Source organism: Lemur catta, chromosome 1, assembly GCF_020740605.2.
Source record: "Lemur catta isolate mLemCat1 chromosome 1, mLemCat1.pri, whole genome shotgun sequence".
Lineage (NCBI taxonomy): Eukaryota > Metazoa > Chordata > Mammalia > Primates > Lemuridae > Lemur > Lemur catta.
In genome coordinates, this window is record NC_059128.1 from 36,981,463 (window position 1) to 36,991,808 (window position 10,346).

The 10,346-nt window shown below is 39.5% G+C and overlaps 1 long non-coding RNA gene across 1 annotated transcript; it reads right to left on the reverse strand.

Moving 5' to 3' along the window:
* Window positions 1–793: 793 nt before the first annotated feature.
* LOC123640347 lies at window positions 794–9,833 on the reverse strand. Its single transcript, XR_006735951.1, has 3 exons — window positions 9,414–9,833; window positions 8,984–9,086; window positions 794–872 (listed from the first exon to the last, which is right to left on the reverse strand). It is a non-coding gene; the product is annotated as an uncharacterized LOC123640347 (long non-coding RNA).
* Between the last annotated feature and the right edge of the window lie 513 nt (window positions 9,834–10,346).

The window sequence follows — 10,346 nt, forward strand, 5'->3', positions numbered from 1 at the left end:
TACCTATGTTTTATAGAGGAGAAATAGAGGCTCACAAAGGGTAAGCCACTTGTCTAAATTTGTAGAGCAAATGAGTAGATAGAATTTGAACCGTGTTTGATTCCAGTTTTGCTATTTTTTATACAGATAAAAAACAGATAAGATTTTAGAGGTTCTTGAGGAAAAAGTTGGGGATTTTGCACACGAGAGAGTTGTGAATTATTATGGTTAGAGAGCAGATTGTGGCAAACTGTATTTTCCCCAATGGCCACAACAATATTTCTAGTCCCATATGCTCTTCTAGAACTTCACCATTTCCTCATAAAGAGTTGGAATATAAGTCCATTTTCCTTAAAATTAGGTATAACATTTGTAACTGCCGTAATAGTAGAATATGGCAAAAGTGACACTGCAGGACATCTGAGGTTAGGTTTTAGAAGAGAGAGAAAATGGCAGACTAAGGACCTCAGAAAATCCTTTCCTCCATAAAAGCAAAAAGAACACTAACAAAATTGTTGAAATCAATTTTTTCTGAACTCTGGAAATTAACTATAGGCTTTTGGCAATATCAGGAGCATTTATTCAAGAAAATGATTGACTATTGGTAAGAACAGTGAGCTTTGTGATGTTTTATTAATAACTTATCCTGTTCTCATACTCCCCACCCTCCTGGCTCTAGGGGAGCCTTGAAAGCCGGCAGCCTGCAGTCATGGTGGAAACCAGCAGCCTGGAAACCACTGGGAAGGATGGAATAGTACTGGAGCTTTTTCAAAGCTCCACTCTCAGAGAATTGTCATTATTTGACTTGCCTGGTAGTTCTTCAGAAGACTCCACTCCCAAGGCTGGCTTTATTGACATGACTCAAAGTTTGCTCAGCACAAACAGCGTTTTTCCTGGGGATGTTTGTCAAAAACAATCAATAATGTTTAACATCATGGAAAGCTGAAGCAGTGGATAACAGTTGGGGGTGAACAATAGGCTAACCAAAAAGCTTAAAATAAAAGTTGAGGAATGACATGTCCATGGGGGCTTTGAAAAGTGCCAATATATTCCTGAGAATCTAGAAGGCCTGTGCATACGTAAAGCTATGTATGTGCCCAGGGATGTATGCATGCTGATGAAAGGCCTGAGAATGCCCAAAGCTTTCACTTCTGGATAACTTTGAGGCTCTACACAACCGGGTAATAAAACCTAAGGCAGAGTTGTACACTGTCTGGCTGAGTATATGGGAAACTTATTGATTCTAAGCATTTAAGGACATTTCTGTTCAAGGATTAGCTGACTACTAGGCTAACTGAGCAGAGACTTCAGTGGCTACACATGACTAAGGATGCAGACTCTACAGAATTTGTTCAGAAAAGTCATTAAACAAGCAAACAACAACAACAAACAGCAGCAATAACAAACTCCTGAAAAGAGTGGAGAATCTGATTCCTAGAGTTGCCTGATTACACTATTTAAAATGTCTAGTTTTCAAAAAAAGTTATAAGACATGTTGTATTAGAGTTCTCCAGAGATACAGAACCAACACACACACACACACACCACACACACACACACAAATATTCTAAGGAATTGGCTCATGCTATTATGCAGGCTAAGAAGTCCCATGATTTGCCATCTACAAGCTGGAGGCCCAGGAAAGCTGGTGATGTAGTTTCAGTCCGAGTTCAAAGGCCTGAGAATCAGTAGTGCTAATGGTGTAAATCCCAGTCTGAGGGCAGGAGAAAACCAATGTCACAGCTCATGTAGTCAAGCAGAGAGCAAATTCTCTGTTCTTCTGCCTTTTTGTTCCATTCCGGCCCTAAATGGATTGTATGATGTCCACCCACATCAAGGAAGCAATTTGTTTTACTTATCCTATTGATTCAAATGCTAATCTCACCCAGAAATACCCTCACAGACACAATAAAAAATAATTTTTAGCTACATATCTGGATACCTCATGATTCAGTCACATTTACACAAAAAATTAGCCATCATATATGAAAAATAAAACCTGGAAAATATGATCTATACACCAGGAAAAAAAACAGTTGATAGAAACCATCCTTGAGGAAGCCCAGGCATTGCACTTACTAGACAAAAGCTTTAAGTCATCTATTTAAAAAAATGTTCAAATAATTAAAGGAAATCATGTCTACAGAACTAAAAGAAAGCACGAGAACAGTGACTTAGCAAAAAGAAAACATTAATAGAGTTAGTGATTATAAAAAAGAACCAATTGAAATCCTTGAGTTGAAAACTTCAACAGCATATTTGAGCTAGAAAAAGAGAGATCAGTGAATTTGAAGATAGATTAACTGATATTATCCAGTCTAAGAAACAGAAAAAACAATGAAGACAAATGAACAGAGCTTCAGAGATTTGTACCAACATATTCATAATAGGAGTCCCATACAAAGAGTAGAGAAAGTGGAAAAAAGAACATTGAAAAAATAATAGCCGAAAACTTCCCAAAATTGATGAAAAACTGTAATATATACAATTAATAAGATTAACAAACTCCAAGTAAGAAAAACTCAAAGAAATCCACACCTAGACACAATGTAATCAAACCACCAAAAGCTAAAAACAAAGAGGGAATATTGATAGCAGCAAGAGAGAAATAACTCATCACATACAGAAATCCTCAATAAGATTAATAGTTGATTTCTCATTAAAAAAATATGGAAGGCAGAAGGCAGTGAGATGGCATATTCAAAGGACTGAAAGGAAAAGACTGGCAACCAAGAGCTCTATATTCAGTAAAACTATACTTCAAAAATGAAGAAAAAATTAAGACATTCTCAGATATTTAAAAAAAACCCTGAGAGAATTTGCTACTAGAAAACCTGTTCTACAAGAAGTACTAAAGTGAATCCTTCAGGCTGAAACAAAAGGACACTAGAGAGTAATTTGAATCCACATGAGGAAATAAAGAGCACCTGTAAGCAAAACTGCACTGGTAAATTAAAAAGACAGTATAAATGCATTTTTTATGTAATACTTTTCTTTGTCTGATTTAAAAGATAATTGCATAATGCAATAATTATAAACCTGTGTTGATGGGCATACAATGTACAAGGATGTAATTTGTATGACAATAACAGTACAAAGGAAGAATGAGGGAACGGAACTATGTAGAAGCAAAGTTTTTTGTATACAACTGAAAGTGAGTTGGTTTTAATCTGAATTAGATAGTTATAAATTAAGATGTTAATTGTGACCCCTGAGGCAACCACTAAAAAAGAACCTCAATATATATAGTAAAAGAAATGACAAGGAAATTAAAATGGTACACTAGGAAGTATCTATTTAACATTTAAGAGGGTAATAGTGGAGGAATAGAGAAATAAAACAGACATAAGACATATAGGAAACAAATAGCAAAGTGGCAGACATAAATCCTACCTTTCTAGTAATACATTAAATTTAAATGGATTAAACACTTCAATGAAAAGGCACAAATTGGCAGAATGGATTTTAAAAAACCCAACAATAGGCCGGGGTGTGGTGACTCATGCCTGTAATCCTAGCACTCTGGGAGGCCGAGGCGGGAGGATCGTTGGAGCTCAGGAGTTCGAGACCAGCCTGAGCAAGAGTGAGACCCCGTCTCTACTAAAAATAGAAAGAAATTATATAGACAGCTAAAACATATATATATATATAAAATTAGTCGGCCATGGTGGCGCATGCCTGTAATCCCAGCTACTCAGGAGGCTGAGGCAGTAGGATTGCTTGAGCTCAGGAGTTTGAGGTTGCTGTGAGCTAGGCTGATGCCACAGCACTCTAGCCCAGGCAACAGAGTGAGACTCTGTCTCAAAAACAAAACAAAACAAAACAAAAAAACCCCAACATGATCCAACTGTATTCTGTTAACAAGAGAGACACCCAAGATTCAAAGACACAAACAACGTTGAAGGTATAGAAATAGAAAGATATGCCATGCAGTCAGTAACAAAATGAGTCCCGGGGAATCTATACTAATATCAGACAATATAAACTTTAAGACAAAGTTTAGTATTAGAGAAAAGGAAGGACATTTTATAATGACAAAGTGAGCCAATCCATCAAGAAGATATAAGAATTATAAACCATGTCAAGGTTTTAACTGAAGGACATCAACGAGCTACTTCTTAGGGAAATGAGAAGATTAGATAAGCACTCTAGAAAGATTACTCTGGTGGAAATGTGGAATTTGGACTGGAAGGCAGCAGTCAGGAGGTACAACATGCACACAGTAGGAAGTCACTGCAGTTTATCAGCATCTAAAAACACAGTGGAAGAGACAGGGTCAGAAGCTAGCTGCATCCATTTCTGTAGTGATAATGACAAACCCAGTGTGACTGACAGCTAGAATTTAGGAAAAAGAAAAATAAATGTCATAAAGTAATAGAACAGCAGGGTAGACATCCGTCTTTATGTTTAACATCTGTAGTAGGCAGCCTTCTAAGGTGGCCACAATGATCCCTACCATCCTTGTGTAACTCCCCTCCCACTATGTGTGGGCTGGACCTGGTGACTCCTTTCTAACGAATAGAATATTGCAAAAGTAATGGGATGTTATTTCCAAGAATAGGTTACAAAAGACTGGTTTCCATCTTGCTGAAACTCTCTCTGCCCTCTAGTTTGTTTGCACTGATGAAGCAAGCTGGCATGGTGCGGACTGTCCTATGGAGAGGTCCATTTGGCAAGAACTAAGGTCGGCCTCTAGCCAACAGCCAGTAAAGGAATGGAGGCCCTTGATCTAACAGCCTGGAAGAAACTGAATCCTCTGACAACCGTGTGAATGAGCTTGGAAATGGATCCATCCCCAGTAGAGCCTTGAGATGACTGCAGCTGCAGCCAGTACGTTGGCTGTGGTCTCATGAGCACTCCAGAGCCAGGGGACCAAGCTAAGCCACACCCAGATTCCTGACCTGCAGAAACTGTGAGATAAGAAATGTTTATTGCTTGAAGCTGCAGAGTTTTGGGTGTAATTTTAAAGGAGTAATAATAGATAACTAATATACCATATGAGTTCATGATTTCTACCCACCCACCCCCTACTCCTCTGCCTGGCAATATTATCATGTGTTGATGCTTGAAAAGGGTTTTCGTAACACAGTTCTTTCTACCCCCAACATATGTATTTATTTACTTATATTTATATATATATATGATATATACATTCCTCTATATATATAGGAATAAATTTCATCTTGATACATTTTTGAAAATTTAACAGCATCCTTTGAAATAGAAAAGGTCCTGTGCATCCCAAATGCATAGTCTATAATTTTGAAAACAAAACAAAACAAAAAGGACTAAAAGAGATTCTGTCCTCTTGTTTTCCAAAGGCATCCAAACACTAGTAAGTTTATTTCAAGATTGCTGCTCGTAAAATGCTAGTTCTTAATTGAAAATCAGAAAGTGGAGAGGATGGCTCTATAAATTACCATAGGCCTAAAGAGTCCAAATTGTAAATAGAAAGGGTATGGATCATTAGCATCTTAAAACAATAATAATTTTAATTCAAAAAGAGAAAAAATTCATAAAACAACTTTCTTATACTGTGGTAAACCGAATAACGGTCCTACAAAAATGTCCACATCCTAATGCCTGGAACCTGCAAATACGTTACCTTACATGGCAAAAGGAACTTGGAGATGTCATTAAGTTAAGGATGCTGAGATGGGGAAATGATCATGGATTGTCTGAGCGGGCCCAGTGTAATCCCAAGTGTCCTTTATAAGAGGGAGGCAGGAGAGTGGAGTCAGAGAAGGAGCCATAATGAGGGAAGCAGAGGTCAGAGAGATGTGAGGAGGGGACACACACCAGGAAGTGCAGGCGGCCTCTAGCAGCTGGAAAGGGCAGGGAAGTTGACTCTTCCCTAGGCCTCCAGAAGGATTGGGGTGCTGCAGACAGATCTTACTGCTTCTGCCCCCCAGAACTGTAAGATAATACATTTTTGCTGTTTTAAGCCCCTAAATCTGTGGTAATTTGTTACGGCAGCAATAGGAAACTATCCATGCCCTTTACTTCTTGAGGATCTTGGTTTGCTGTTTATTGCAATCAGGTGATATTTTCAAATGTCATTAAATAATGTCATTTTATTCCAGAAAACCAACTGGTCAAGAAAATCACTTGGAAAACTTTCTAAAATTACATTTTCCTGAGCTTCATTCCCTGGGATTCTAGGCTGGGAATTACTGCTGCAGAGTAAGCGTGGATTGCAGGGGGAGCCCTGTCTCCTCGGGTGCTGGGTAAAGTGTAAATGGCAACTTTAAGCTCATCTGTGGTTAAGGTATGTTTGTAATTAGAGCTTTACAATCAAGACTGATTTTTCTTTTTAAACCTGGGGGTCTGGACTTCTTCAGCATTCACAGATTTTCCTTTTGATGGCCTTTCTCTGCTGAACAAACTTGGATGAAAGAAAGGGCCACAGAGGGCAGCTGATTGCAATCCATTGCCGGTAGAACTTCATGGAACTGTGTGTTGGCACCGACACAGCCGCACCAGTGCCACACTGAGGAGGCGACTGCATTAGTTTTCCTGAGGCTACGACAATAAAGTACTGCAAACCAAGCAGCTTAAACAACCAACATTTATTTTCTCACAGTTTGGGGGCCTCATTTTAACTAATTACATTTGCTAAGACCTTATTTCCAAATAAGGTCATATTCTGAGGTATTGGGGATTAGGAATTCAAAATATGAATTTTGGGAGGGTACAACTTGACTTACAATGGGGATGTAGACCCCAGGAGACTGAAAGCAAGGCTTGTCAGGGATATGGTGGGGTAATGATAATAATAGCTACTTTTCATTCTCATAGGGACTCTCTAGGGTAGGTGTTTTTATCCCTACCTGAGATGAGGAAACTGAGGCTGAGAGGAACTAAGCAATTTCTCCAAGTTCACACATTTAGTAGGTGGCAGAGCTAAGCGCATGCCCAGGTTTGTCTGCTCCAAAGCCCAGGCTTTAGATCACTTTGCTCTGCCACCTCCAGGGATGGTAAAAAGAGCAGAAGTCCTGGTTTCTATGCCCAGTTCTGCCACATAATAAATATGAGACATTTAACAAATCATTTCAGTTCTCTAGGGCTTAATTTTCCCTCCAGTAAAATGAGCCTAATAATAATATGAGGGGAAGTACAAGTACAGCACCCTGGCACTGTAAGGAATGTTATTAAAAGCAAACATCAGTGTAAGGAAACAACAATTAACATGCTCAGTGCAGAATGATGCTATATTGTGTTTCCCAGGTTTTTAAGAGTTTGTGTCCCTCCTCCTTCCGTATGTGGGTCTCTCATCAGTCCATACCCGTATCTTCTGATCTTTCCCCCAATTTAAACCTCCTGCCTTGGGTAGACAAATGATTTGCAGGCTGTGTTTTTTTAAAATCAGGTTTCCTAAGTTAAAACCATTATTTTATTGAGGCAGTTCTTTGGGTAGTTGTGGAAAAAAATATAGCAAATCGGGTATTAGATTTCTTTAGAAACTTGTTAAATCTTTTCCTTTCCTTTGCCAGTGGAAGACTTATTACTAAATGTGGAAAATGAAGATACAACTAAACAAAGAACCAATTAGTCTGCTTGACAGTTTCAGATAGATCTATTTTTTCTAAAATAGCTTTTGTTTACTTTTTTGATAAAGGTTAAAAAATACATGTTCATTATAAAGCATTAGAATATACACAACACATTCAAAGAAAATAAAACTCACCAGTAGTCCCACAAACAAGAGGTTAACATTTTGGTTATTTATGAAAAATTAGATTCTTATTGAATATTTTGCTTTTTAAATTTAATATGGGTATTTTCACATGTCTTTTAATATTCTTTAAGAACATAATTTTTAATTGGTATATAATATTCCATGTTGTAATCCCTTTAATCAATTCCTTATGGTAGAACATTCAGATTGTTTCCATGTTTTTGCTACTCTCAACAGGGCTTAGAAAAATATCCTTTTATTTAAATGTGCACATTTTTAATTACTTAAGCTATCTCCAATTACTAGATTGGAGAGCTTTCTCTTTATATTGCTTTACAAGCAAGCAACAGGAATTTATTGCAAGGTGTTGGGTATCCCACGGATTTGTTGGGAAAGCTGGAGCCTCAGGCTTAGAAAATGAGCAAGAACGCAGGAAGGCTGTGCAGGCAGAGCCCCAGCCAAGCCCTCCCTGCAGATCCAGACAAGCAAGGACTCCTCTGCCATTGCCACTGAGGCTGAACGAGAGCCTGCCACGGCTGGCACCGGGCCTGGTCATTGGACACTGGACACCATACACCGCGCTGGCAGCTCTGCCCTGGCGGCTCTTGGAAACTGGATGTTGCTGCTGCAGCCAGAAAGAGTTCTGCTTTCTCCCAGTTTCTCAGCGTGACTAGCAATAGACACACAATCTTAGGTTGTCACATCTGAGTGCCCAAACCCAGGGGGAGGAATGAGCACATCTGGTGTTTGTACCTCCTACAGAGGGAGATGAGCCCTGCTTACCACCAAGACTCACAAGGTGGGAAAGTCCACTCACTGCCAGTTTGATAGACAAAAATTAGTGCCTTAGTCTTACCTTAATTTGCATTTATTTGTTTGCAAGAAAGGATGGACATTTTGCATAGCCCTATTGGTAATCTGTGATTCTTCTTTCATGAATTACTTAATCGTATCATTGAATGGCTTTCCAGTTGGAATAGTTAGCTTTCTACTGGAGCATTTATCTTTGTCTTTTTTGTAAGAGCTCTTTTAACAGTAACACTATGAACACTTTGACAGCCATATGTTTCATCTTTTCCCCAATTTGACCTTTAACTTCATGTAAGAATTTTAAATTTAAGCCTGCAAACATTTACCCATTTTATAAAGTTAAGTCTATCACTTTTCCCTTTATGTTTTCTTATTTTGCTTTTAAGCGTGGCCTTCCCCAATGTGAAGTTAGATAAATAATCTAAATATATTTTCTGACTAATCTAAAAAAATCAATTTTCTAATCTTCAGGTGGGCTGCTCAAATGGTCATAAAGTTAGAAGGAATATCTACAACCTAAAATATGGGAGGAATCCACCACCATCAGCAGATGCAACACAGGAGGGGTATTCTTTCCTCTTCACAGCTTCTGACAGCACGTCAAGGCCCACTGCAGACACTGAGGATGAGAAGTAGACTGATCAGTTAACAACATATTCTACCAGGAGCACATTCTAGTCAGCTTAAGTGTTGCAAGAAAGTGACAAAATGAAGTGGCTTCTCATTCCAGAGTAGTGGATTTTTTGTAAAGGTATACTACTGTCCAACTGTCTTTTTAATACATGTTTGAGTCTCCATAGCAAAAACTCCCATTACTCTCAGAATACATGTGGATGACCCTCAGGGTGGTGGGGTGGGTGTAGTAAAATACAGTATTAAAGGGGATTTGGAGAATATTCGTGTTGCTAGAGAAAGAAAGTGAAATACTCAATTACTTTTTACCGACCTTGAAGAAGTTGTTTCTGAATCTCTCCCATGTCACTGTTGCTCGTATTGTAAGAGTCGGTGACTTGCGGAGCGTGAAGAACTGGAGGTGGGAAGGTGCAGGGCAGTGCAGCACATAGCGCTCCAGGAGGGCGGCAGAAGCAGTTAAAAATCTGCAGGAACAGGTGTGGCTTAGGAGTGCTGAAAAGGGGGCACAAGAACTAATGCCCATGGGATTCACTTCAGGAGTGGTGTGAGCATAGCTGTTTTAATCACCTCCTCTTCAGCCCGTTGGTGAGGGAGAGCTTCTTGCTCTAGGATTATGGGGATGGCTGAACACCTGACACCCGACACTGGACAGATGAGAGCGACAGCACTTTATTAGCCACATATACTTATAGCCTGGGGGAGGAGGATACTGCCTGCCGTGCAGGGCCACATGGGGCTGTATTTGGGAGCAGAGTGAACATAACAGGGGCCGTGGGAGGCAGACTTCATAGTATCAGGAGGATACGATGCCTGCCGATTCCTGCGGGAGGATGTGACTGGCTTGTTTGAATAATTCTGTGGGCTGGCAGGGAACTGAAACCTGCTACTCAGGGATAAGCAGGAACCGTGCTCTGTCACTTTGATAAGGAGCGTTGCTTGGCTAGGAGACCTTATCTACAAGAGCAGAGTGGGGAGGGTAACTTGCAGTTAGGGCATTCAAGGACCTCTGGATTTTATAAGATGTCAAGGCAGCACATAATATGAAGCCTTAATTTTAGGTCTTACACCACAATGGCACTTAAGGGCATTGGTTGATGCTGGGCTCTAGTGGTTATGAGAGAAAATTCCAGGAGAGAAACTCAGGTCCTGGGCAGAAGTTACTATCTACCTCCAGAAATCAGGGATCTCAGAAATGGCAGAGCAAGGTAAATTATCAAGACAGGTTGGGATTCAAAGGATGGAGCTA